Source organism: Notamacropus eugenii, chromosome 5 (genome assembly GCF_028372415.1).
Source record: "Notamacropus eugenii isolate mMacEug1 chromosome 5, mMacEug1.pri_v2, whole genome shotgun sequence".
NCBI lineage: Eukaryota > Metazoa > Chordata > Mammalia > Diprotodontia > Macropodidae > Notamacropus > Notamacropus eugenii.
In genome coordinates this window covers 281,003,238-281,028,716 of record NC_092876.1, presented here as the reverse complement: position 1 = coordinate 281,028,716, position 25,479 = coordinate 281,003,238, and the positions used below count along the sequence as shown (strand labels likewise).

General features: G+C 42.3%; 1 protein-coding gene across 3 annotated transcripts in view; it reads right to left on the bottom strand.

The window, feature by feature from the left end:
- The window catches only part of FXYD6 (FXYD domain containing ion transport regulator 6), a 38,383-nt gene extending 15,403 nt beyond the window's left edge, over positions 1–22,980 (bottom strand). Inside the window, exons 1-2 of one of the 3 annotated variants that reach the window (XM_072613109.1) lie at positions 22,655–22,965; positions 7,544–7,580 (exon numbers count right to left, since the gene is read on the bottom strand). The gene's annotated coding sequence lies outside the window, so the exon portion shown is untranslated. Of the gene's footprint in view, positions 1–1,753; positions 1,851–7,543; positions 7,581–22,654 lie in introns of those variants that run through there. The other 2 variants (XM_072613108.1, XM_072613110.1) reach the window with 2 other exon arrangements.
- Between the last annotated feature and the right edge of the window lie 2,499 nt (positions 22,981–25,479).

Below are 25,479 nucleotides of genomic sequence, written 5' to 3'. Positions count from 1 at the left end.
GGTGACCTCTCTCCTATTCTAAGGTTTTATGATTCTGTGGTTCTGTCAGAGGACAAGGCTAGCTATTCAACTGTTAGGTTCACTGAGTTCTACTAGCCTTCTATAATATGCTCTATTGCGTATTAATCTGGCATAAACTGTATCTAAATTTGTGTAATAATAGTCATGTTATAACTGGCTTCTATTCCAAAGGAGGAGGGAATGGGGGTAGGGATGGGAAAGAAAGGAGGAGGAAAAGGAAGAAAACAGAAACAAGAGAAAGATAAAGGTGAGAAGAAATAAATAAGGGAAGTGGAATAAAGAAAAGTAGAGAGAAGATGAAAAGAAAAGAAGAGAAGAATGGAGATTTTTATAGTATTTGCTGGAGGATCTAGACCTGTGTCTTTGGGAGTGTAGGAAGTTCCTTCCACCAACACAGATCAAGAAATGCTATGTAACTTATAGTCTTAGTTGTCCAAGGCTCCGAGAGAGAGTGATTTCAGAGGTCTTCTTTTTCTTGGTACAGTGTTAGCGCTAATGGTTTAGTGCAAGATTGAGACAGTTTGGGCTTTGAGTCACAGAATGATTGAGCTAAAGAGGAGTTTAGAGATGCCTCAGTCTAACTCTTTCATTTTAGAGGCTGAGTAATTAAGTGTTTGGATTTTAAATTCTTCCATTAGATTATAAGAAGTAAACATAAACGAGAAAATAAACTGCAAAGAAGTTCGGTGACTTACACTAAGAGCTACTTAGTGGATGTGAAAGTGCTAGGTCTAAGTAACACCTGGAAAATTATATTGAAATTCTATTATCAAAAAATATATATATATATAAAATTTCTTTTTTCCCCAATTACACATTAAAATAATATTTTTTAACATCTGGTTCTTAAGTTTTGAGCTCCTCTCCCCCTCCCCTTTCTGAGATGGTACTCAATCAGATATGGGTTATACATGTGCTATCATGTAAAACATTTCCATATTAGTCATTTTATCAAAAATGCTTTTAAGTTCAAGGAACCTAGGTTAAAAATCTCCTGATCTGAAGGGATGTAGAGTCATAAATTGGCCTGGAGACAAATGGAGTTATTCTAGAAAAGCCACCGGGAGAAGGTGAATCCTGAATAGAGTCTTAAAGGAAGTAGCCATTCTAGTTGACAGAGAAAGTTAGGTTCAAAGTGGAGAACGAGTTAGTTACATGGGGACTGTGAGCACCATGGGCTGACCAGAGCTAAGAGTATCCAGCCACAAGAGATGGGAGCTGAAGGGTCAGCTGGTAGAGGAGTCTTGGAGCCCAGATTAAAAGTGGGATTCACTACAAGAGATCACAGGAAACTCTAGTGGGTTTGCAAGCAAGGGGAAAAAAATGTTATGAAAACAGTGTTTGAGGAAGGCAGACCCTAATGATATATGTAGGCCCTGTGAGTACATGAAAAAGGTGCGCAGCCTCCTCCCACTCCACTCCTCCATTTCAGAGGAAGGGGTGTGTTCCTGCCCTCACTCACATACGAAGTTTGCACACCAACAGAACAGTAACTGTGGGCGCTGCTAGGCCCAGCCCCCTGTCTCTGGTCCTCCTTCATTAAGCCTAAGCCTTATTAAGCTCTTGTTGCCTATTTCAGCCAGCTCTCCTCCTCCACCACCAACCCCCTCCCCACCCATGAAGGTTTAATTAAGATGCCAAAATCATCCCATGGAAAAGAAGGCCAGACTATGGAGGAGGTGTGTGTGGGGAGGGGTGGGGGGGGCGGTAATCCTCCTGGTTAAATATTTACCAAATGAGCTGGGCAACACCACTGTGTCTCATGAATATTTATACGGTTCCTGTTTGCTTGCCCTCCTGAGAGATGATTCATATTTCCTTGCTAGAGTCTGTAAAATGAAAGGGATGAACAGATTATCTCCCCAGTAGGCCCCTTCTGGTTCTTCCATCCTAAGTCTCCAGCATTTTGTTAGGAAGCGATGGAGAGTTTCTTTATAGGGGAGATTTTTAGTCCTATGTAAGGAAAAAGTACTTAGTGATGATAATCAGAACTGTCCTGAAGTGGAAGGAGCTACCTCAGGAGAGGACAGGAGTAAACAACAAAAAGGCACATTTGAATGGTGCTTTCAGGTTTGCAAAGAGTTTTAAGCCATCCTGGAAGCCTAGATAATGAATGACTTACTGAGAATGTTACAGACAGTACATTTCTCCCTTCCATATGGTGGGGGTTAGGGGTACAACACCCCTGGGAGCTGGAAAATCTATGTAAATTTTTTTGGCCCTCCTTTCATACCAGAGAAGAAGTCTGGGGTGTTTACAGTACCTTGTCAAATTTCAGTTAATTATTATTATACAAAACTATACATATATTTAATGCATTTTTGAGTTTGTAAACTTTTTCTGTATCATCTGCTGGCCTTCATGAGATATCTGAAGCTTCTGCAATACTCTTTAAAAATTCCCATTTAATTCTTTATGCCAACCTGGGATATATTGAAACCATGATGGGGAAAATCACACCGTGGAAGTGATAACTATATTCCTCGTCTTGTGTTATTTAGATGAGTTGTCTTCCAAAGTCCCTTCCGACTCTAACATTTTGTAATTCTGCATGCTTTGACGATTGTCCACAGTACTTATTCTTAACTTGGTGTCATGGGCCTCTTTGGCAGTCTGATGAATTCTATGGGTCCCCTTTTTTAGAATGTTTTTAATACATAAAATAAAATACACAGGATTACAAAGGAAACTATATTGAAATGGTTAAGACTCTTTTTAAAGGTCAAAAACCCCTACTCTAGAGGCCAGCTTGTCCATTCCTTGCTTGTGGAGCTAAAACCAAGTCTTTCTAGGTGAGGAATGGGTGAAGGGTCTAATCTTAGACTTTTCCAGTATTCCAAAGACTCAATGCCAAAAAGTGTCTTCCTAAGTTTAATTCAAATCTTTCCTATTACCATGCAAGCCCATTTCTCATATGGATCTAGTCACAATTACAATATTAATACAATATTTAAACTAGGGTCAGAGGACTGTCAGTGGGCCTAGTATATAAGGCTGAACTGTTAAAAGAGAGAGATACCTTGCCCATCAATCAGTATCTCAGTGGAAGGTGGGGGAGGGAGGGGTGAAACTACATAATGTTAATTCCTCTGTCGGTCTGTGAGGGTACACTTGAGTTCTATTGTCAGACTCTTTCTGATGCTCCAGAATTTGTTGAGAGTCCCTCTCTACAGGTATTTTATGCCCTGTGTGGGGAGAGCCTCCATATCTGTGTCTTTCTACTCCGCTATCTTGACTCCGCCCCTGTCAGACTTTTTCTGGAAGAAATTCCAGGCCAGCAGTTGTGGAAAAGTGTGCTTGGAGATCCTCACTGCAAGATTTTATGATCAAGTTTATGAGAGATTATTCCCATAACTGCCTTTAGACCCCGACAGTCCCTTGTTAGGTACTGCAGCATGCAACCCAAAGTTATGAGCAAGAGAGCCACTCTATGATCAATCCAAGGGTAAAGTATCCCTGGACTTGGAGTGAAGATGCATTGAAGACATCCTCTAAATAAAGTCTCATTTGTATTCAAGGTGGCAGAGCCACACTAATGTGAGAAAAGAATTATTGTCTTGTGACTGATACACTATGAGGCCTTGGAGGAGCTAACAGGAAAGGGGCCTGGGCCCTCCGCTCTGCTCTGGCATCTTGGAGTCTGTAATATTAGAGCTGTAATCCTTACTTCAGTTTGGCCACATTTATAACTGACCTCGCATTCCTTAATCTAGTAAACACCTCACTGCCCAACACCCCATCCCTTACCATAGGGAAGTAGTCCTTGACAATTCATCTCATTCTGTGGGTCACTGTTAAGCGTTCTCTCCTCCCCACAACATACTGCTTCTTGTTTCACTCCCCTCTATTTTTTTTTTACCTTCCCTTGAAAGAGGAGAAAGAAGGAATCAGAGAGGCCAGGGAAAGCAGGAGGGAACCAGGGAAGGGTGAGAGCTGCCATCTGTTCTCCTTTCCCTAACCAGGATCACACCTGACTCTTTTTCACACGGTGACTCTAGTGTTGAGGAGCAGAAAGGAGGGTAGCCTGAAGCTGATACAAGCAGAGCAGAACTTAGTGAAAAAAAATGACACCCTAAGCCTACCTGAGTCCTCTGAGGCTCCAGTTAATTTTGTAACTTTGGAATAACATGTCTGACTGTAGAGCTGAACTGGGGGAGGACACTGCGTGTGTGTGTGTGTGTGTGTGTGTGTGTGTGTGTGTGTGTGTGTGTGTGTTAGAGAGAAGCAGGAGAGAAGGAAAGTTAAGGAAAGGGAGAGAGAGGGAAAGAGAATTTTCCCTAACTGAATCTGAAGGGAGAAAGTCCCCAAGAAAGAAAAAGGCAGGGCAGAAAAAGACAAATGAAGAGAGAAAAAATAAATGACTGAGAAAGGAAGAGCTCCACAAAGATCCAGAAATAAAGAGCAAAATACAGAGGAGGGCAAAGAAATAAAGTAAAAGGATAAAATGTAAAAAAGGAAGGTAGAAACACAAGGGCAGTGAGAGCCTGAGTCAGAGATACAAATCAAAAGAGAGAATGAAAGACCCGAAATGGGGAAGTGAAGGTAAGGAGCAGGGAAAGGGGTGGAGAGTTGCTTTAGTGGAAAAATCCAAGAGTCTGCCAGTTCCCTTTATGATCTCTAACTGTCCCAGCACCTTCTGTCTCCTTCCTGTTTTACTGTGCTCCTTGTTGACCTGGTGATACTCTAAAATTGAGAAGAGCTAGAGGCCAGCAAAGGAACAGTGTCGCAAATGTGTAGAGTGTGGAAAAGTCAAGACAGCTGTTGTTCCAGGGCAGAAAATCTCTCCCTCCTCTCCCTGGCTGCCTGACAAATCTGCTTGGGGATGATATAAAATCTCAGCTGCAAAGTCCACTCTTGTTAAGTCACCCATTTTACCCCATCTACAAAAAGTCAGTATGGAGTGCCATCTTCCTTCCGTGGATGATCTCCAGGAAGACAGGTGCCAAAGTGCAGTGGGATGTATGCTTAAGGGTCTGTGAGGGACCCTTCCAGGTTTGATCAATGGAATGTATTACAAAGATGAGGTTCAGTCTAGTCCTGCCTGCTACCAACCAGCTGTACGACCTTGGACAAGTCACCTAAACGCCCTGGATTCCAGTTTCCTGTTTTTCCGTGAGGAGGGTAGGTCTCTAAGGTGCCTTCTAGCTCTAGCCCCCAAGTACAAAGGAGCTAAGCAGTCTGATGTCCAGTCGCCAGGCCTATGAGAAGTCAAGCCACACAGCTCTGAACTCCTGCCCAAGGACAGGCATCTTTACTGCAACCCCATTCTTCCTGCTGTCTCCTCAAACTCTTATTTTTCTTCTTGTCCTTAATAAAGATAACCTTTTCTCTGTTGATTATCTCCAATTTACCCTGATTATATCTCATCAGTGCATAGTTGTTCCTATGCTGCTTTGCATCAGATGATGAGCTTCTTGTGAACAAAGATTGTCTTTTGAATTTCTTTGTATCCCTAGGGCTTAGCACAGTGCCTGGCACCTAGTAGTCACTTAACAAATATATATTGACTAAGCCACTTTCCCAGTCTCCTGTAATGCTAGTGCCTTCCCTCTGTTGATTATCTCCAATTTAGCCTGCCTTGTACCTATATCTTGTTTGTACATAGTATTTCGCATGTTATCTTTCCATTGAACTTTCTTTAGGGCATTGAGTTTCTTTAGGGCAAGGGCTGGATAAATGTTTTTTGGCTTATCTAAGGAGAATGGTCTTTGGACAGGGAAAGACAGAATGAAATCAATGCATCTCAAAACTTGAAGGTACCTTAGAGATCATCTATAGCCACTTGCTTCTGATAGGGGATGTTATACAAGGTACTGGTGACAATTAGTCATGGAGCATCCAAATAAAGATCCCTATATGGCGTGATACGGAGAGTTGCCTTTCTCTGAACCACTGCCAGCTTATTCTTTCTAGAATGCAAAGACTAAAACTGAGCACAGTATTCCAGATGTCAGATGAGAGCACGTTTTGTTCACTTTGTATTTACTTACTTTCATACATACTACATCCCGCTGGTACAATGTAAGTTTGCTGAGAGCAGCCACGCTCTTTCTTTTTCTTTGTATCACCGTTATCCAGCATAATGCCTTTACTCCTAGAAGATGCTTAATAAATGTTTGTTCAGATGAATACAGCAGTCCTCAGTTGACTCACATAGAGTTTACAATTCATTAAAACTCCTAGATTGTTTACACATGAGCTGTTGCTTAGCCATGCCTACCCCTCTCTTATTTTAATGGCATTTATTTTTTTAAGTCAAGTGTGGGGATTTATATTTATTTTTATTAACTTTTTTTTAGATTTGGCCCATCACTCCAACTTTTTGAGATTTTTTGTGTTTTTTTATATTCTGATCCTATCGTCTAAAAATATGGTAAACAGGAGGTTGGAACATCAAATTAGTCAGGAAATGGGAAGAGAGTACCTAATTCCAAAGTTAAGAGCAGACAAATTGCATACCAAATGACTGAATCAATTAGCAGATGTATTTGCTGAGTTGCTATCTGTGATCCTTGAAAAAATGGGAGAGGGGCCCAGGATGGAAGACTGCCAAATGTTGTTCCACTTTTCAAAAAAGGAAAAGGCTACACAGAGGCTTCAAATGAGCCAGTGAGCTTGATGAGTCCTGTCAACATTCTAGAACATATTGAAGGGATGGTTTGTGAACGTTTGGAAAGGGAAGTAGTGAGCACTAAAAAACAGCCTGGATTCTAGTTATACCAGACTAAACTCATTTTCTTTTTTGGCCTGGCATATGAGGATGGTAGATCAGAGGAATCCCTTAGACATAAAGTGCAAGGGATTTCAGCAAAGTAATTGACAAACTCAATCAACAAGCATTTATTAAGTACCTATTATGTGCCAGATCCAGTGCTAGGCACTGAGTTACAGAATCACAAATAGAACAATCTCTCCCCTAATGGTCAGGAATGATATCCTTATGTTTAAGATGGAGATACATGGGCTAGATAATGGTTTTATTAGGCAGAGTCAGAGCTATGGTCCCAAACATTAGTTATCGATGGTCTTCTGGAAGGAAATCTCTAGTGTAGTGTTCCAGGGCTCCACTGATAGCTCTGTTTTATAAATATTATTATCATTGAAAAGAGGCTGCATGTAATAGTTGTGAGAGTACTGGATGTGTAGTCAGAGGATGGTGGTTTAAATCTTGGTTCTGTTGCTTACAAGCTACGTAACATTAGGCAGTCACTTATCCTCTCTCGTTTCCATCTGTACACTGGGTTGATTGGACTAGATTATTTTTGGTAGAATTTTATTTTTTCCAATTATAAATAAAGAAAATTTTTAGCATTCATTTTTACGAGATTTGGAGTTCCACATTTTTCTCCCTCTCCTCCCTTCTTCCAAAAATGGTAAGCAATTTGATATAGGTTACATATGTGCAATCATGTAAAACATTTCCATATTGGACTAGATTATTTCTAGGATCCCTTAATGAAGAGCTTTAAATCCTATTACCTATGATCCCATAACTTAGATGAAGATATAAAAGATGACTTACCTACAAAATTTGCAAATGAGAAGAAATCAAGAAGGATCTGCCAACATATTAAATGACAAAATCAGTATCAACAAAGATCAGCAGGATAGAGTGATAGGCTGATTCTAGTAATATCAGATTCAATAGGTATAAACGTTTTATACTTGGGTTCAAAACTCAAATGCATAAGCACAATAGAGAGAAGTATAGCTAAAAATAAATTCATGTGTATAAGATCTCGGAGCCTTAGTGGGCTTCAGTGTTAATAAGAGCTAACAATGGAATGAGCAGTTTGCATTCATAAGACCCACTGGCATTTATTAAGTGTCTATTATGTGACAAATGTTGTCCTTAACTTGGTGAAGTGTCAGGAAGGAGATGAAATTTCGATAAGCCTAGGTCTCCAGGAAGGCAGAGTAGGGGATAAGAGATCAACAAAGAGAGCTAACATATACAATATTACATAATAATTACATCAAAGTAAAATAGCAAATGCCAAACACAGCCTGAGAGGGAAGGCCATTACTACTGATCCAAAGGGACCAGGCATAAGACAACAAGAGAAATATAATCCCCAGAATGAGGTAGGTTCCTCTGTACTCTAACCCAGTAAGATCAGATCTGTTCATCTGTGGACATCAGAATTTAGGAAGGACTTTGAAAAACTGGAACATGCGCAGAGGAGGTCAACAAGGAGAGTAAGCAGACTGGTTGATAGATTTGGGGACATTTAGCCTGGAGAACCAAACTGATAGTATTTGAAAGGTTGTTATATGGAAGAAAGATTAGAGTTATTCTGCTTGGCTCTGATGTGCAGAACTCAGAACACAAGGGCAGATATTTGTTTAATAAAAAGAAAAACATCCTAGAAATTAAAGTTTTTCAAAAGCAAGAGACAGTTCTCCATCACTAGAGGCCCTCAAGAAAATGATGTACGAGTAATTGTTAAGGATATAGTACGAAGAATAACTGTTCATGTATGAATGAGACTTGATGTCCTCTGAATTCTCTTTTAATTCTGAAATTTTGTGATTCTCTAATGCTCTTGAATGTTAATGATTTCTGTCCTTTTATGGTATTTCTATTCCTAATCAAGCTCTGCTTAGGGTGATTAAAATAGGAGATGATCTCATGTAATGATCTCAGAGAATCCTCACAACCCTAAGAGAGTTAGGGAAGGAGTTAGCATCACCATTTTAGCTACTTTCCCAAGGTCACGTCGCCAGGTCTTTTGACTCCTAATCTAGTATTGACTCTTTCTAGTATCTTACTTGGTTTCCACTGTATTCTTTTCTTTCTTCCAACAAGTTCTACCAAGGAAGTTCAACCTAATCCAACAAACATTTACAAAAAACCTACTATGTGCAAGGGACTATGTGCTGGGGATAAAGATGAGATAGTCATTCACCTCAAGAGTCTCAGTCTTCTACTACACGACACAACGTATGTGCAGAGAAGTATGAACATGCCAACTTGATGAAAAATATGATAGTGCTAAGAACTAAGGGGATCATGAAAAGCTTTCCATTGGACATGGTGCATAACTGAGATTTAGAGGAAATTAGAGATTTGAAGAGGCAGAAGTAAGGATATAGTGCACTGTGGACATGGGGGGGACAGTCTGTGTAAAGGCATAGAGGCAAGAAAGAAAATTCTAAGAATTCCAAGTTCAGAAAACAGAAAATAGGCTTGTTTGACCAAACTACATGGTTTGGCACAGTGTCTGGCAATAGCAGGTACTAATTTAATATTTATTGATCGCTTGATGTCAAGGAGAATAATGTGCAATAAATGTGAAAAAACAGGCTGGTGGCAGAATGTGGAGGGCTTTAAATGCCAAGCTAAGGAATTGGTACTTTATCCTAGAGGCAGCAAGGAGCCACTAAAGTTCTTGAGCAAGGAAGGTGGGGAAGGGAATAAGCATTTATGTAGCACCATCTACATGCCAGGTACCGTGCTACATGCTTTATTTTTTTAAAACAAATATTTTCTCATTTGATTGATTATCCTCACAAGAAGCCTGCAAGGCAGATGTTTGGACTTTAGTAAGATTATTTTGGCAGCTGGGTGAATGATAGATTAGAGAAGGGAAAGACTGAAAATCAAAAGTACAATTAAGAAACTGATGCAAAAGTCCATTGAGGAGGTGATGCCTAAATTGGTGTGGCCACTGTATGAGTAGAAAGAAGAGATGCCACAGAGGTACGATAAACGAAACACAGCAATTGATCAAATATACAGGGGAGGGCAGACCTGAGGATGACTCTAAGATTGTCATCTTGGGTGATGGGAAGGATGGTGGTAGCCTCAACAGAAAAAGGGGACTTTGGAATAAAAATGGGTAGGTTTGGCCAAGGGGAGGAAGATAATCAATTCTGTTTTAGATATGTTGAATTCAAGGTGCCTATGAGATGTCCATTAGGTTGTCGGTGACACAGAACTGGGACTCAGGAGAGAGACTAGGGATAGTTATATAGATCTAAAAGTCATCTGCAAGAAGGTAATAATTGAGCCCATGAAATTATGATGAAATTATGGAGAGAAGGTAGAGAGAAAAAACTGATCCCAAGACAAAACCTTTGAAGACACCCTAGGTCAGGGGACAGGATATAGACAATGATGGGGCAAAGGAGCCCAAGGTGGGTGTACAGATAAAGTGAGAGGGGATCCTGAGAGAGCAGTGTCATGAAAACTCAGGAAAGAAAGGAGGTTCAGGACAAGGGTGTGGTTATCTATCAGTGGTTATCAGAGAAATCAGGGAGGATGAGGACTAAGCAGAGGCTAACAGATTTAGTGACTGAGAATTCATTCGCTATCCTGGAGAAAGCACTTTCAATAGAGCAGGGAGATTGGAAGGCAGTTTGCAAAGGATTGAGAAGTGGGAAGAGAGGAAATACCAGTGAAAATACATAATACCAGGAAATACCAGTGGAAATACTAGAGGGAATACAGAATATAAGGGAAATATTTAAATTTTAAAAAACAAACAGGTATATGACATGTTTTCTGAGAGTTTAACTATGAAAAGGAGAAGGCATATAGAGTGATAGCTTGAGGATATGGCAGGGTCAAATAAAGATGTTTTTAAAGATGAGGGAGCCTCAGGTAAAATGAAAATAATATTTCCAACAACCCTGCAAGGCAGGTAGTACAAAAGTTACTTAAAATATTGCTTGTGAAAGTATTTTGTCCAATACGAAGTGTTCTATAAAGGAAATATGATTCTTCATAACTTTGCCAAGGGCTGTGGCAGTGAACCTCTCTGACCACGGAAAGCTATCTTCCTTGTTGTTTTATGGCTCAAGTTGCCAATGCCTGGCACAGACCCTTAGAAGAGACACTTATGACGAGGTTCATGAGCTCACTGTGGGATCAGCTACTGCTCAGGATCCCACTACTCAATAAGGTTGGGGAAAAGACCAGGACCAAGAAAGAGGAAGGTGGCTGCTCTGTTGACACTTAGGAGTCAATAAGCAACAGGTAGCTTGTCAACATGTATCCTACCAGTCATTTCAGGAGGTTGATGGGAAAATCCATGACTGGAGATATTTTAATTTTTTATTTTGGTTACCAGGAAAAAAGGAATGATCATATCAAATGAGGATTCCTTCCTATTCATTCACCCAACCACCTTCCTAGTTCATGCCTCATCATCTCTTGCTTGAACTACTGTAATATTGTACTAGAAGAGACCTTAGACACCATTTAATCTAAACCACAGATGCAAAGACTGAGGTCCAGGAAGGTTAAATGATTTGACTCAAGATCACACGGTAAGAAGTGTCTGAGACAGGATTTTAACTCAGGTCCTCTAATTCCATGGCTCTTTCCCCAGGACCATGCTGACCTCAGAAAAAAATGTGACCAATCTCCCCATTTCCCTTTTAAGAGCCTCAATATGCCACTAAATACTTATTTTTCAGTTTTGTTGGGTGGAGTCTTGAAATTCTAGTGATTCCCTTGAAAATACAGGAAAATTGATGGGGACTAAGTCATAGCATCATAAGATAGCAGAGTTGGAAAGGATATCAGAGCCATGGTAAAACTGAGGCACAAAAAGGTCAAGGGTCTTGCCCAAGGTAGCACAGGTACTAAATGAAGATGAGGGATTGCACCCAGGTCATCTGACTTCAGAACTTGTGTTCTCCCTATGCAACTGTACCAAGTTGTTTCAGAGAGAGACCTAGGCCTGAAGACCAGAAGGAAAAAGAACTGTCTGAAAGGGTTATAATCCTATCCTTTAAGAGACTCAGTTTCAAGAAGAGAAAATGTACTTTTAACAGGTTGTTTTTCCCCCAAGTCGAGACAGCACTGAGTTTAGAATCAGAAAGCTCAAACTCTGACTGTGCTGCTTGCTACTCATGTGACCTTAGGCAAATTAATTTACTTTTCTAGGTCTTAGTTTCCTTTTTTATAAGACGAAGGGGTCAGATTCTATAACCTCTAAAGTCCCCTCCAACTTTAAAGTCTCTGTCTAGAAGTTCTGACTTTTAGTTCCGCCAAATATGGTGAGCATCAGTCTTTAAGACAGTGTGTATATAGCATCTGTATGCTGACAGTCTAAAGAAGCCCTCCCTGTTGTTGTTATTTAGTTGGGTCCAACTCTTTGTGACCCCATTTGGGGTTTTCTTGGTAAATATACTGAAGTGATTTAGCCATTTCCTTCTCCAGCTCATTTTACAGATGAGGAAACTGAGGCAAATAGGGTTAAGTGACTTGCCCAGGGTCACACAGCTAGTAAGTGTCTGAGGCCCGATTTGAACTCAGGAAGATGAGTCTTCCTAACTCCAGGCCCAATAGAGTATCCATGGATCCATTAATAAGCCCTTGGTAACTCCCATTTCACTATCCCACTGACCAACCCTCTAAGTAAGACAGAAGCCCTATTTTTCCTGTAATTTCCCAATCCTGACTCTACCATCAGATCTCTTCCAGTACTGAAGGGACTATCAGGTAGAGCTAAAGATATGATTATTTTCCTGTCTCCTTGAGCTCCAAGGAATGTGTGAGACTGAAATGGAGCATGGAGGAAAGAGACACTTCACTCCCACACTCTCCCTGGGCACCAAAACTCAGCTCCTGAGAAGCCTTGCCATCTTGGAATTGGCAGCTGATGCAGCTGACAAATGCAACATTTTTCTGTGCCACCATCAGTCACCCAGAGACCAGCCAATGCATAGATGATTCTGTATGGCATTGAAATTTATCTAACTGATTCAGACAGAATTCTTAGATGAGTTCAAGGTGCTGTCTGAAACCTAGAACATGACAGCAGAACAGCTGTAGACAAAAGCTCTTCTCCCCCATCCTCCTTAGAGGAAAGGAGGTGGTCATCCTTGATAGGTATTTATGTCTAGGATAAAGGACCACAGACAACTAGAACAGGGCCAAATATGAGGGAGAAAGGGGTGATGAACAAAGGAAGCCCTTGGCCTAGGCATGGAAATTTGCAATATAGGAATTATCAATAGATTTTGTGATCTAGCAGCTCTTTGGAATCACAGATCTAAAGATGGAAGTTACCTTGGGAACCATGGAGTCCAATTCCCTCATTTTGCAAAGGAGGAAACTGGAGTGTAAAGAGGTCAAAGGATCATGGTTCTGGAGTGGAAAGGGAACAAAGGTGATATAATTCCCTCTTTCCATTTTAGACATGAGGACATTCACCTCATGTGTAATGAGATGAAGCTACTGCCCAAGGTCTCTTAACAGAGATGAGGATTCAAAAGTAGCTTGTTTGACTCTTGTCTTGTTCTGCACTTCCCCAGGTTCATTAACCTGAGATCATGAGATCATGGGCAAGTCACTTAGACTCTGTCTGCCTCAGTTTCCTTAACTGTAAAAAGGACATAATAATAGCACCCACCTCCCAAGCTTGCTATGAGGATCAAATGAAAGATAACATTTGAAAAGTGGTTAGCACAGCACTGGACACATAGCGTGTGCTTAATTAATGCTTGCCCCCTTTCTTTTCCCTCTTTCTATGGCTAAATGTCCCTTTAACATACCCCAATGCTAGAATCAATCGCTTAATCCCATATTTCATATTTGTCAAGTGTTTTTTTAAAACACTTTAACATTCTTTATCTCGCTTGACCCTTAAAAAGCATCATAGAATACAAATGGAAAAACAACAGCTGCGTTTTTAATAAAGACAAAAACTGAGGCAGAGCAAGTAAAGTGAGTAGTTTAAAATCAAGATGGGTTGGTGACAGGAGTTGGGACTAGAATCTCAGCCCCACTTGTTCATTCAGTAAACACTGATTAAGCACCAACTACTGTACTCCAGGGAAGGCAGACAAGGAAGAAGAGGACCCTGCCCTCCAGAGGCCTATCAGCAGAAACAGGCCGAATTAGACTGTGACTCCTGATACTAGATCTTTTCCATGACAGCCTTCCACAGAAAGACAAAGACCTACATCACAGCAAAAATGTCATTTGTGGTTCCTGGGAGTCTAGACAGCCACTATTTAGCCCAATACTTAACCTGAGAAGTCACAGATCCAAGAAGCAGATGGATTGGGCGCCAAGAGTCAGTCCAGTGGCTGAATTTCTGCCTCCTCCCATTTCTTCTTAACAAAGAACTATTCAGGCTCACCTTAACCACCTACCCGGAGGACAGAAACAACAGTCCTATGTCCCAGGTCACCCAGGGCCAGGCCAAAGAGCAAGCTTCCTTCAGTGGTCCATCTGCCTGTCTCACAACTGACCTGTGACCTCTTCCCTTGTTGGATTGAAGACTAGCTAGTCAATTAAGATGAAAGCAAAGTGGCTGGGGTTTTCCCACCCTTCCTGAGAATAATGAGGACAGGTACTTAGGAAGAAGAGAGGGAAAACAACAGTAGAAAGTGCGGAAGAGGTAAAACACTGTCGAGATTGAATTTTCTAAGTAGGAGGGGGAGAAAACAAGGACCTGAATGAAACCTGAGCCAAAGCAAGGCTAGTAACCTAGAGCCTGGCCCAGTCTGCCTCCTCTGCGAGGGCAGCTTTTTTCTATTTTTATGCATCAGTCTACCCTTTAAGGGCCTCTAAGGGTCCTAGTACCCTGCTTTCTAACATACCCTGCCCATAATCTTATTGGTAAATCTAGCTCATTCTTATTTTGGTTTAATGAATGAGTCCATCCCTACCAGCTCTCTTAGTCATACTGAAAATGCAACCCAGCATCTGCCTGGGGATCCTTGAACTGCTGAGAAGGAATTGCAAACTTCTCTCCCCACCCCCTCACATCTTCTGTCCTTCATTCATTGGCCTCAGTAAGGTTCCAGTCATCAAAACCCACAGAAGACAGTTCCCAGCTCCCTTTCTTTGCCTCCAGCCCTTAGGGCAGTTCCCAAAAGTCAGCTCACTTAGGATTTAAATTTTAACCTCTTCAAACTAAGCCTCAGGGGCTTTGAGAGTAGAGCTCAGAAGAGGAGGCAGAAAAGTAGTGAAAGTAAAAGGTAAAAAAAAAAGAAAAGGGTATGTAGGTTTGAGAAAAAAGTGAGTTCGTACAACTGTGTGAACTATGTGTTAACAGAGCACAGAGGATACATAGCTACCAGGGAGTACTGGTAATAATCCACATTTATAGAGCATTTTAAAATTTACCAAGTACTTTCCTTATAATCTTCTAGGGGAGGTAGTAGCAGAAGAATAATTAGTCCTATTTTACAGATGAGAAAATTGAGGGCCATAGATATTGTAAGTGGTCTAAGGTCACATAGCAGGTATATATTCATCTGTTGTTTGAGGTCTATGTTTGTGTGTTTTTACAGAAGAGTCCATAGCAAAATGTAGATATGACAATATAGGTATACCACTGAGGATGTGTTTATATTTGAGTCAGTCTAGGTGTGTATGTAACTCTTACACTCTTTACCCTCCTCTCCCTCTTCAGTTCTATTGTGTGGATTCCTAGGTTTCCGTTACTTTCTCTAGTCAAAAGAGAAACCCCCTTTAGGTCATCCCTTCAGGCTTCCCAGGCCTAGTCCTCAGGCAAAAGAAGGTGGGTAAGTAAACAGAGATCAGAAAGCCCGATGACAGATTTTCTGAATTCAAGAGAAGTCCCCAGAAGCCCGCTACAGATCAGGAGGAAGAATGAAGGGACATTCCATGTCTCTGCTGATAGTCAAACCTCTGTAAAGTACCATTATCCCTGCTTTTATGAAGCAACAGACCTGAGACCTGAGCTTCCGGTCTCTCACTATTCCTTCTCCTAAGTGACTGAAGGGCCAATGGCTGTCCTCTCACTTTTCCTCTTTAGGGACATCCCTAGCATCCAGTTAAGTAACCAACACCTTGGGGGAGATCACAACTATGGATGCTCATAGATCACAACCAGAATACTTCCACCAACTAAGACCCCAGGTTTCTTACTACCATGGAATACTCTCATAATTTTTAAAAAAGCTATTTTCTGTGGGATTCCCAGTACATAAGAACGTGTATATGTAAAAGTATGTGTATTTAGGAGTATACTTGTGCAGATGTGAATGTGTGTAGATGTGTGTGAGAGGGCCACCCTTTCTTACTAGTGGAGATCACATGTTTTTGTAACTACATGTGCTAACATTTGTGTGGCCCAGTAAAGAGTTGTGGGCGGATAGTTCTTGAGGATAAATGATCAACACTTTAAGAACACAGGTGTTCAGTTTGTTCTGTGAAGTTTGCATTCAGTCAAAGGGTTGCACTTGAGGACATAGAGGGCCACATGCGGCCTCAAAGCTTCAGGTTCCCCACCCCTGGAGGTTGAGTCCCAACTAACTATGTTTGCCCCTGGGGAAGATCACGGAAGAGAGAGGGGGAAAGATCCACCTGGGGTGTTGCTGAACAGGGAAGAAATGCCTCCAGGTGAGCCCACAGCATCAGTAGCTATTACCACATGGGCTAAAACCAGGTAGGAGAGGAAGTACTCCCAGAACCATGCCTGTGGAGCCCTCAAAATCCTTGACACTGGGGCAAAGCCCAATGCCCTGCCCACCCAGCAAATTATCTGTGTGAAGTACTAATTGACCCAGAAATTGCCAAATCTATTTGAGGCATGCTCCTGAATTCACCCTCAGGCTGGAGAGTGGAAACTGGTAAAATAAAATTTCAAAGCCAAAAAAGACTTAGTTGGAAGTATTATTGGTTGAGGTCAGCCATTTGTTGAAGCTCAGCCAGGCACAGAGAACAGTTAAGGCAAGAGACCCACTTAAAGTTAATGGCAGCCAGAACATCAAGCTATTAAGCCCAGGATAGACTGAATTTGGAAACTCCCCTTTATCACCTGTGTGGGCCTCTTTGACCAGCATTAGGGAAATCTTAGGATAAAATTTTCATGCTCTGAAGTTCATGAGATCTATACTGTATGTCTTGCTTTGTTTTACATTTCTCCCTTGCTAATAAAATTCCATTCTGGAAAACTTCAACCTTTGTCTCAAGCAAAATTAGGAGGACAAACTTTTGTGGCCAAGACAGGAAAACAAAGGGAATCCAGATCCCCTGGCAGCTAGGCTCGTGCTGGTGGCAGCAGTAGTGAGAGAGGAGCCCTATCCTTGCAGACCCAAGATCCAGGATTACCCCAGAGGATGGAATTCTGGGGTCCTGCTGACCTCACATCTCTAAGCCAGACTCCTATTTTTCCATCCTAGTAAAGGGATGCTGCCAATGTATGTCTTGACAGGAGATATCTTGTCATTGACAGTGACACTGCCATCATGAAGAGGTGCATGTGTTCTACCTTCTTTCTCCTGAATAGCAATCTGATATCACAGCCTTCTTCGACCTGGCTCAGCCCTCATCTTAAAGATTTCCAGTAGTCTTTTTAAGAATCTCGAAAGTCACCTCACTCAGTTTCTTCTCCTCAACGATTCTTAGCAGTCCAATTTAGTAAGCAAGATCCTAAGCACTTCCAGTCCAATCCAACCTAAAAAGCTTTTAAGTGTGCCAGGGATGTGCTACCAAAGGTGGGGAACTTTTGGCCTAGAGGCCACATATGGCCTCTTAGACATTAGGGCTAAAAAGGCAAAGATAGAACATTCTCTGACCTCAAAAAACTTAGATTCTGCTGGGTGGTGGGGCCATTGGGGAATGGCTATAACATACACATGAAGGGACAGTGTTATGAAGTGGAAAGACCATCAAGTTGGGAGTCCAAAGTCCCTGGCTTCTAACCCTGACTGCCACTTACTACCAGTGTGATTTGGGATGTCACCTCACTTCTCTTGGCTTCAGTTTCATCATCTATAAAATAGAGAACTAGATGACTTCTAATCAATCAACGATTTGATAAGCATTTATTAAGCACTTACTATGTGCCAAGCTCTAGGGTTACAAAGACAAATGAAACAGTCCCTACTCTCATCAAGCTTACAATTTTATTAGGGAATCAATATGAACAGATAGATGATAGATGATAGATAGGTAGATAGAGTATATCCAAAATAAATATATAAAAATCAATAAAAACAAATACAATTTAGTTCAATACAAGGTAGTCATGGAGAGAGGGGCCTAGCAATTGAAAGAGATCAGAAAAGACTGGAAAATGGGGATGATTGGGTCTAAAAGGAAGCAAGGAATTCCATGAGGCAGAGGTGAGGAGAGAATACATTCCAGGCATGGGAGACAGCAAAGACAAGGCCTGGAGATGGGAAATGGAGTACAATGTGGGAGGAACAGAAAGAAGGCCAACTTGGTTAAATTCTAAAGGGCAGAAAGGGAGGGAATGCAGAATGAGGCCAGAAAGACAGGCTAGGGAAAATGATATTTAATATCTAAGCTAAGCTCCTCAGAAATACCCCCTTCTACTCCACTCCCTGGAAAAAAAAAATTTATGTGTGATGTCTCAGAAGAGGCATGTTGGTTTGAGGAGATTTGCAGAAAGAAATTCTTGCCTGATACTTGGGAATCTCTAAAATTAAGACTTTCTTTCCTACATTGATTCTGGAATCAGAATATCTGGATCTAAATTCTACTTCTGACAATCACTAGCATTGTCACCTTGGACATGGATATTTCTTAGCCTCAATTTTCAAATCTGTGAAATGGGGAGGCTGGGTTGGACTAGATGGCCTCTAAAATCCCTTTCAGCTTTAAATGTATAATCTAGGATCTGGCAAAAAAGCAAGAGTAGGTAAGTACTTAGAAGCACACAAACTGACTTGGTTAATAGTTTATTAGCACAGGGATCTCAAATGTCATCTAATCCAGCCCCCTCATTTTTCAGAGGAGGCAACTGAGACCCAGAGAGGCTGAGTAACTGGCCTCAGGTCACACAGCTCACAGATGGCAGAAGAGTGGGGAGAACCCAAGATCTCTTGATTCTTTCTATTACACAGACTATGCCAGCCCTTCTGGGCCACATTTTTGCTTCCTGGGCACCAGATTCAGTGATCTGGATGGTTTCCACAAGGGAGTTGTGGCAGTCTCATAGACGATTTGTTAGACAGAAAGAAAGTCTTCGAGGGGTGCCTGGCACAGACTCTTCACCAACTGGTTCCTGTGGGGTCTTACCCTCTTGACCTCAACCAGCCCTCATCATCAGAGACTTTGATGGGCGTCTGATTTGGGAGTGAGAACAGGGTGGGGCAGCCTCTCTCTCACCTGAAAGGGCCAAATTTTCATGGTCCTGGATGGCTAGAAAAATAGGCAAGGATTCAGGAGCAATCTATGCCTTTGTCACAGGATCAGAGATCTAAAGCTGAGAAGGATTGTGAAGGTCACCAAGTCCAACTGCCTCATTTTACCCATGAGGAAATTGAAAGCCAGAGAAATTAGATGAGTCAAGTCAGACTTGACTCCCTTACTACAAGTCCAGTATTCTATTTGTTACAACATGCTGAAGTTTAGAAAATAAGGTTCCCCCACAGGTCCCTGGAAAAAATATCATCTACTCTTTAGAGGAGCCATGACTAGGCCAAAATCGCCTGTTCTCTAGTGGTGGGAGGAAGGTAGTAGGCAAAGGAAACCTTTCACTGTCTATGAATGCAAAAATAAAGCATCATCATCATCATGATATTAATTTCCCCAGTTCCCTGGAAGGAATCACACCAAGGCCACCTAGCCATAAGGCATAATCCACAGCAAGAGAAAGGCAATCATTCCTCAGGATCATGGAAAACTCAGAAGTCGTGTAGCTCAACTCTCTCATATTACAAATGAGAAACTGAGACCCAGAGAAGTGAAGTGACTTGCCCAGGATGATAAGTGGCAGAGACAGGACCTGAACCCAGGTCCCCTATCCTAGAGTCAATGCTTTTCCCATTGTACCCGAGAAACTTCCTCCCCTAGGCTTGATTCGGCTCAATTTTGGAGATTTTGGGGTCCTAAGCAGGCTATAAAAGAGGAAAGAGAGAGTAGGGAAGGAGAGAGAGAGAAAGAGGTGAGGAGGGGGAGGAAGAAAAAGAAGGAGAGAGGGAGGAGAGAGGAGAGGGGGAGACAAGTGGAGAAGGGAGGAGAGATAGGGAGGAAAGGGAGGAAGAAAAGAGTAAAAAAGTGGAGGAGGAAAAGAAGAAAAGGGGGAGGAAAGGGGGGGAGAAGTGGAGGAGTGGAGAAGTGGGGGCAGAGGAGAGGGAGGGAGGAAAACAGAGGTAGGGAAAGAGAGAGAAAAGCCTATTCTGCCTATCCCCCAAGAACCTGGGCAATGACTATTTCCTTTCCTTTCCATTTCCCTTCCCTTAGCAGAAACCAACTCTCACTGTTGTTGAGAGATGGGGTTCATCCGTGAAGTCTTTTCTTCTCTATTTATTGAGAGTCAAAGGGAGCAAAGGTAGTAGCAGAGGGGGATGATATTGGGCACATGGCTTTCTCTAGGGCTGAGAAAGAGATAGCAGAAAATGGAATCAAATAAAATAATATTTGTAAAGTGCCTTGGCACATGTTGTTATTCTGTTGTTTCAGACTCTTCATGATCCCATTTGGAGTTTTCTTGGCAAAGATGCTGGTCTGTCATTTCCTTCTCTAGTTTATTTTACAGATGAGGAAACTGAGGCAAACAGAGATTAAGTAACTTGCCCCAGGGTCACACAACTAGTATCAGAGGCCAGATTTGATCTCAGAAAAATGAGTCTGATGCCAGAAGATGACCTCATTCTATCCACTGTACCACCTAGCAGCTCATTTACATGATCTCATTTGAGCTTAAGATATCCTTTGAGGTACTGGTATTATGGTCCTCATTTTACAAAGAAGGAAACTGAGGTTCAGAGGCTAAATGACTTGCCTGAGGCCACTATCATGTCTAATCCTCCTGATGAAAATAGGATTTGAATCCAAGTCTTTCTGAACCCAAGCCCAGCTGTGTGCCTCCCCCATTCCAAGTCCCTATATGGTGCTATTGTGAGCAAAACCCACACCTCTGCCTTTACCTCATCCTCTAGAATCATACTCATTAGACCTGGAAATAAACTTAGAGATCACCCAATACGACCATATTAGCCCTCTTGCCTCTTGAGATCTATCTCAGCTCTGCCATTCTCCCTTATCCCCATTTCCAAAGCCTAGATAATCATCCATTCCCTGCTGCCTTCTCTTTTCTCCCAGTTTTTCAAGAGACAGGATAATCCCCTTCTGATTTCCAGCTGAATACAGATTCAAGTGCTGTGGTTACCAGATTTACTAGGTTTGTTAAGGGAGAGGGAGGGAGTTGGTATGAAGGCTGGAAGAGGCAGTGATGAGGTCAGAAAAGGGAGAGAGCCTCAGCCCAGATAGAACTGGGTCTATGCTGGGGAAGGGGGAGCTTGGGGGACATCAAATTGGACATGGGGATTGGGTGTCCAGAATATAGTTTCCAAAAAAGCCAGGGATAACCAGTGTCTAGGCAACCATGTTTAGAGGAGGGGGCTGGAGGCAGGGATGGAATAGAGGTGGGGAGTGGGTAAAAGAAGCTGAGTACTGGAGAGGAGTTTCCATGGCAACTACCAGGCAGGTCACGTGAGAAAGAGCTAAGTTGCAGAAATACATACACAATTTGAGGAAGGCGAGGCTAGCGCCAGCCAGGGTGGGGTCCATTCAGGAAAGGAACAGCCTAGACACCCAGCTAGCTCATGAGATCCATCCCAGTGCCCTTCGAAGCTCATCCCAGTCCAGCCTTGCCACCCCAGGAAGACAAAGGAGGGGAAAACCAGCCGAAAGCTCTTGACAGACAATTGTACAATAGTCATTACCCTAATGCCTGAGAGCTGGAAAGCGTATATTGATGGGGAGAAGGGGGAATGTTTTGAAACATACCCATTCCCCAGGTGTATCTATGCCCCACCAGACAGCTCAAGTCAGTGTCTAAACTTTGTCCTCCCACCTTGTACAAGTCCCTATTTGCTCCTCCAATTGTCCATGTGGGGAGAGGGAAGAGAGGTATTCATGATGATTGGAGTGGCCAATACCCCCAGCTCTGCCTGCTCCAATTGTATTGGAGAAAGGAAATGGGAGTCAGGGGAAGGAGGAAGAGGATTAGGAGGAAGGGAAAGAGGAGGCACTCACTCCTGGGAAGGAGATGAGGGTCCAAACAGATTAAAGAGAAGAGATGCTTCACATTTCTTTCACACACTAGACACCCAGTATTCTTTTCAATCCACCTCTACTCATCGCCCTACAACCAACTACACCCATGTCTTTATTACTTAGATACTCATGTGTAAACAGACATCTGAGGGCACATTCCCAGATCCACACAAGCTATACACCGACATACTTTTACCCTTGAGCCACTGGCACAGCCCCCACTTAACAAAGGAAAAAAAAAAATCTCTCTAAAAGACAAAAGAGTGAGGGGGAGTGAAACATATTCTTCCACCCCTCCCATGCCAAGTTCAAGACAGCCATGGAAACCTTTTCCAGTCTTAAACTCTCCTGTCCCTTGCCCCATCATACCTCCAATAATTTGTCTCCCCTATGAGCTTCTTTCCCTCTTTTTCTGATCTCCACTTAACTCACCCCCTAAAAAAAAACACCCTGGTTTATATTTCCTAAGGTCATTTTCCAAACTGAAAGCATACCCCTAGCCTCTGAGAGAATCTCACCTAACCATCCAAATTATGCCATCAGTAAGTCAATCAATTTCCAAACTATCCCTGGGCTCCAGGGGGCTTCCCTCCAAGCCACTTTCCCCTCCCCCACAACAAGTACAAAACTTTCTCTGTCTTCCCCCTACCCACCCTTTCTCCTCCTTACCTTTATAGGACCCCAGTCTCCAAGAAAATCCAAGGGGGCCTAAGAAGTCTCTCAGATTACTAGGAGTGATGGGGGTGGGGTGAAATGAAGGTTTGCAAGTAAGCGTTTGCTTTTTTCCCCCAAGCCTCTCTTCTCCTGTGTGGGAGTCCAGGCAGTCAGGAATAAAGTGTTCTCTGTGTGATGTGTCTGTGTGTGTGTGTGTATGTGTGTGTGTGTGTGTATGTGTGTGTTTGTGTGCGTGGCAGGGCTGGGCTGCTCTTGTTAAGTCTGGAGACCCAGATGCATCCGTCTCAGCTGTCTAATGGCTTCTGGGTAGCTTCAGACACAGATGCCCCCTCCCCTTCCTCTCCCCTCCCCCCGTGGTCCTGTGTACAGTCCTCTCCTCTCTGACTGGTGGAGGGGGAAAGATAAAAAAGCCAGTCAAGCATGGAGGAAGCAACAGGAGCCCTGCCTTAGAGTGGGTGCGGAGGTAGAAGGAAGAATTTGCAATCAGCTGTTGCTTTTTGGTTTTTCTGTGGGTAGGAGTGGATGAGAAAGAGGCATGCACACACAATGAAAGACCTAGTGTTTTCCCCCTCCTACTCTGTCTCTCAGAAATAGTAAACGGAGGGGAAGGGAAGGATGGAAATATTTAAAAGCCCAGTACCAGACTCAGACAGCCCACGTTAATTAGGAGCCTCAGTAATTAAGAGAAAAAATGAATTAAAATTGTGAATGACTGCACTGTAGTTACAGAGAGCCCAGGCTTTGCTTGGGAGAAATCTTTTTAGCTATAATTGACCAAGGGTCATGGTGGTCCTTGCCAGGATGGCCAGATGGTTCCAGAGGTTTGCTATTCAGCACACCTGTGGGATTTCAAGCACACCCCTCATCCCAGGAGGTCAAAATTCAAGGCACTCCATCTCAAGAGATGTAGCCCCAGCACTGCCGGAAGCAGCAACAAAACAATAGCTGTCTAAGTGGAAAAAAACAGGGACTAGGTGGGGACCTCTCTCTTGGAAACCGTAAAGTACTTTCTAAATAGGCGTTATTAGTGTGACTGCTACTACCACCACAATCTCCGGACTCTTGGACCCATTAGAGAGGAAAACCTCTCAGATGAATGAATTTGGGATTGAGCTGAAAGTACAGGCCTTCCCTTGCCTGGACTCTTTTACCAGGAGTCAGCCAAGTGGACCATGGTTTTGGAGAGTGCATTTGATCATTCAGGGAGAAATTTTACCTTCTGTGACTTGGGGCTGGGGGTGGGGGAGGTGTTCTGGGAAGGCATGATAACAATACCCTGAGTTTCCTGTGGGATCTCATTGCCCAATCATACACAATGTACTTTATGGAAAGGCAAAAACTGAGAGGAGATGGGATTGAATTTCATAAAAATCACAGACAATGAAATTCCAAATATAATTGTGCCAAGAAGGAACATCATTCACCAAATTGCTTTGAAACACTAGAGAGTTAAGCTTAGGTCATAGATAAGGAAGCCACCAATACGCTTGGCAGGTAATAATATACTTAGGGAGCTCACCGCCCCCAGTAGGTACTAATATCGACAGACAGAAATGGATTGAAAATGGATTGGGGTCAACTAATGAATTATAAAGTCGTGCTCAGTTCCCAAGACATAGTAGAACTCTGCCTAATCTTTAAGATGTGTTCAGGGAAAACAGTCCTGCACTTTTGTCAACAGGCAATCATTTTCCCCAGTACAATGTAGGCTTCTTGGAGGAAAGAATTGTTTCATTTTTTTCCTTGCATGCCCACTAGAATATAAGCTCCTTAAGTGCAAGAATTGTTTCCTTTGTGTTTGTATCCCTAGCTCTTAGCAAAGGGTCCCGTACCATATGTGTATTTAAATGCTCATTTGAATTGCACATGTTTTGGTATTTCTTTTGGCTACAGTAGGTAGAATTGTCTGAATTCTTGGTCTGAGTCAGTGTAGAGATTCATATGTTCTTACAGAAACAAAGTCTTGGCAAACCAATCAAGGTCCAAAACCTGACCATCGCCTATGCCACGTTTGAACAGATTGTTCAATTCTGTGCTGAACTCTTTCTACCTATACATTCTGGGCTATTACCTTTTTCTTCATTTTCCATTCTGGGCATATCCCAAATCATGCACCTCCTAACGCCATTTTCCAGAACACCTTCTGTCAAGGAAGATTCATCAAATCTGGGCTATACAAGTACCTGAGTATGAGAGAATTTGCCAGTGGATCAGAAGCTAGAAGTAATACTACCTGTTGGTCCTAACTCCTTTCATGATGAGAATTCCGAAGTCCTTTGACAAATCACTTCTCAGGGTCACTTTGACCAGAACTGCAGGCCCCGCCTGGGTTTGATAAAACACAACCTGGCTAAGAAATTCCTCCCTCTCCCCTACAAAATGTTGTGAGAACAGATGATAGACAGGGTTGAAATTAACCTGAGATTTTTAAGGACTTTAGAGATTATCTAAATTCCTAAACTGAGCCCCACCCTGTTCCAACACTGGGTGTTTTAGGAGAACTTTGGGGTTAGTTATTAGTGATTACCTGGTGTAGATTGGATTAGATCCTCCAAATTAAATCAAAATATGATTTCAGTGATTTTCATTTGAAAGTGGGCATAGGAGAAGATACGGAAAATTTGTTGGAAAATACGATTAAAGAAACAAAAGGAACCAACTCACAAGCCCCAAGCCTGTATATCACCAATGTTTACCTCATTTAAGAAGGGAGTGGGAAGGTGCTGAATCCTGCAAACTTCTTACAAATGTAGAGAAACCCCAGGTATTGCAAGGGGTCTCCTTGTGTGGCTCAAAGAAGGTAGAAGAGACATCTCTAG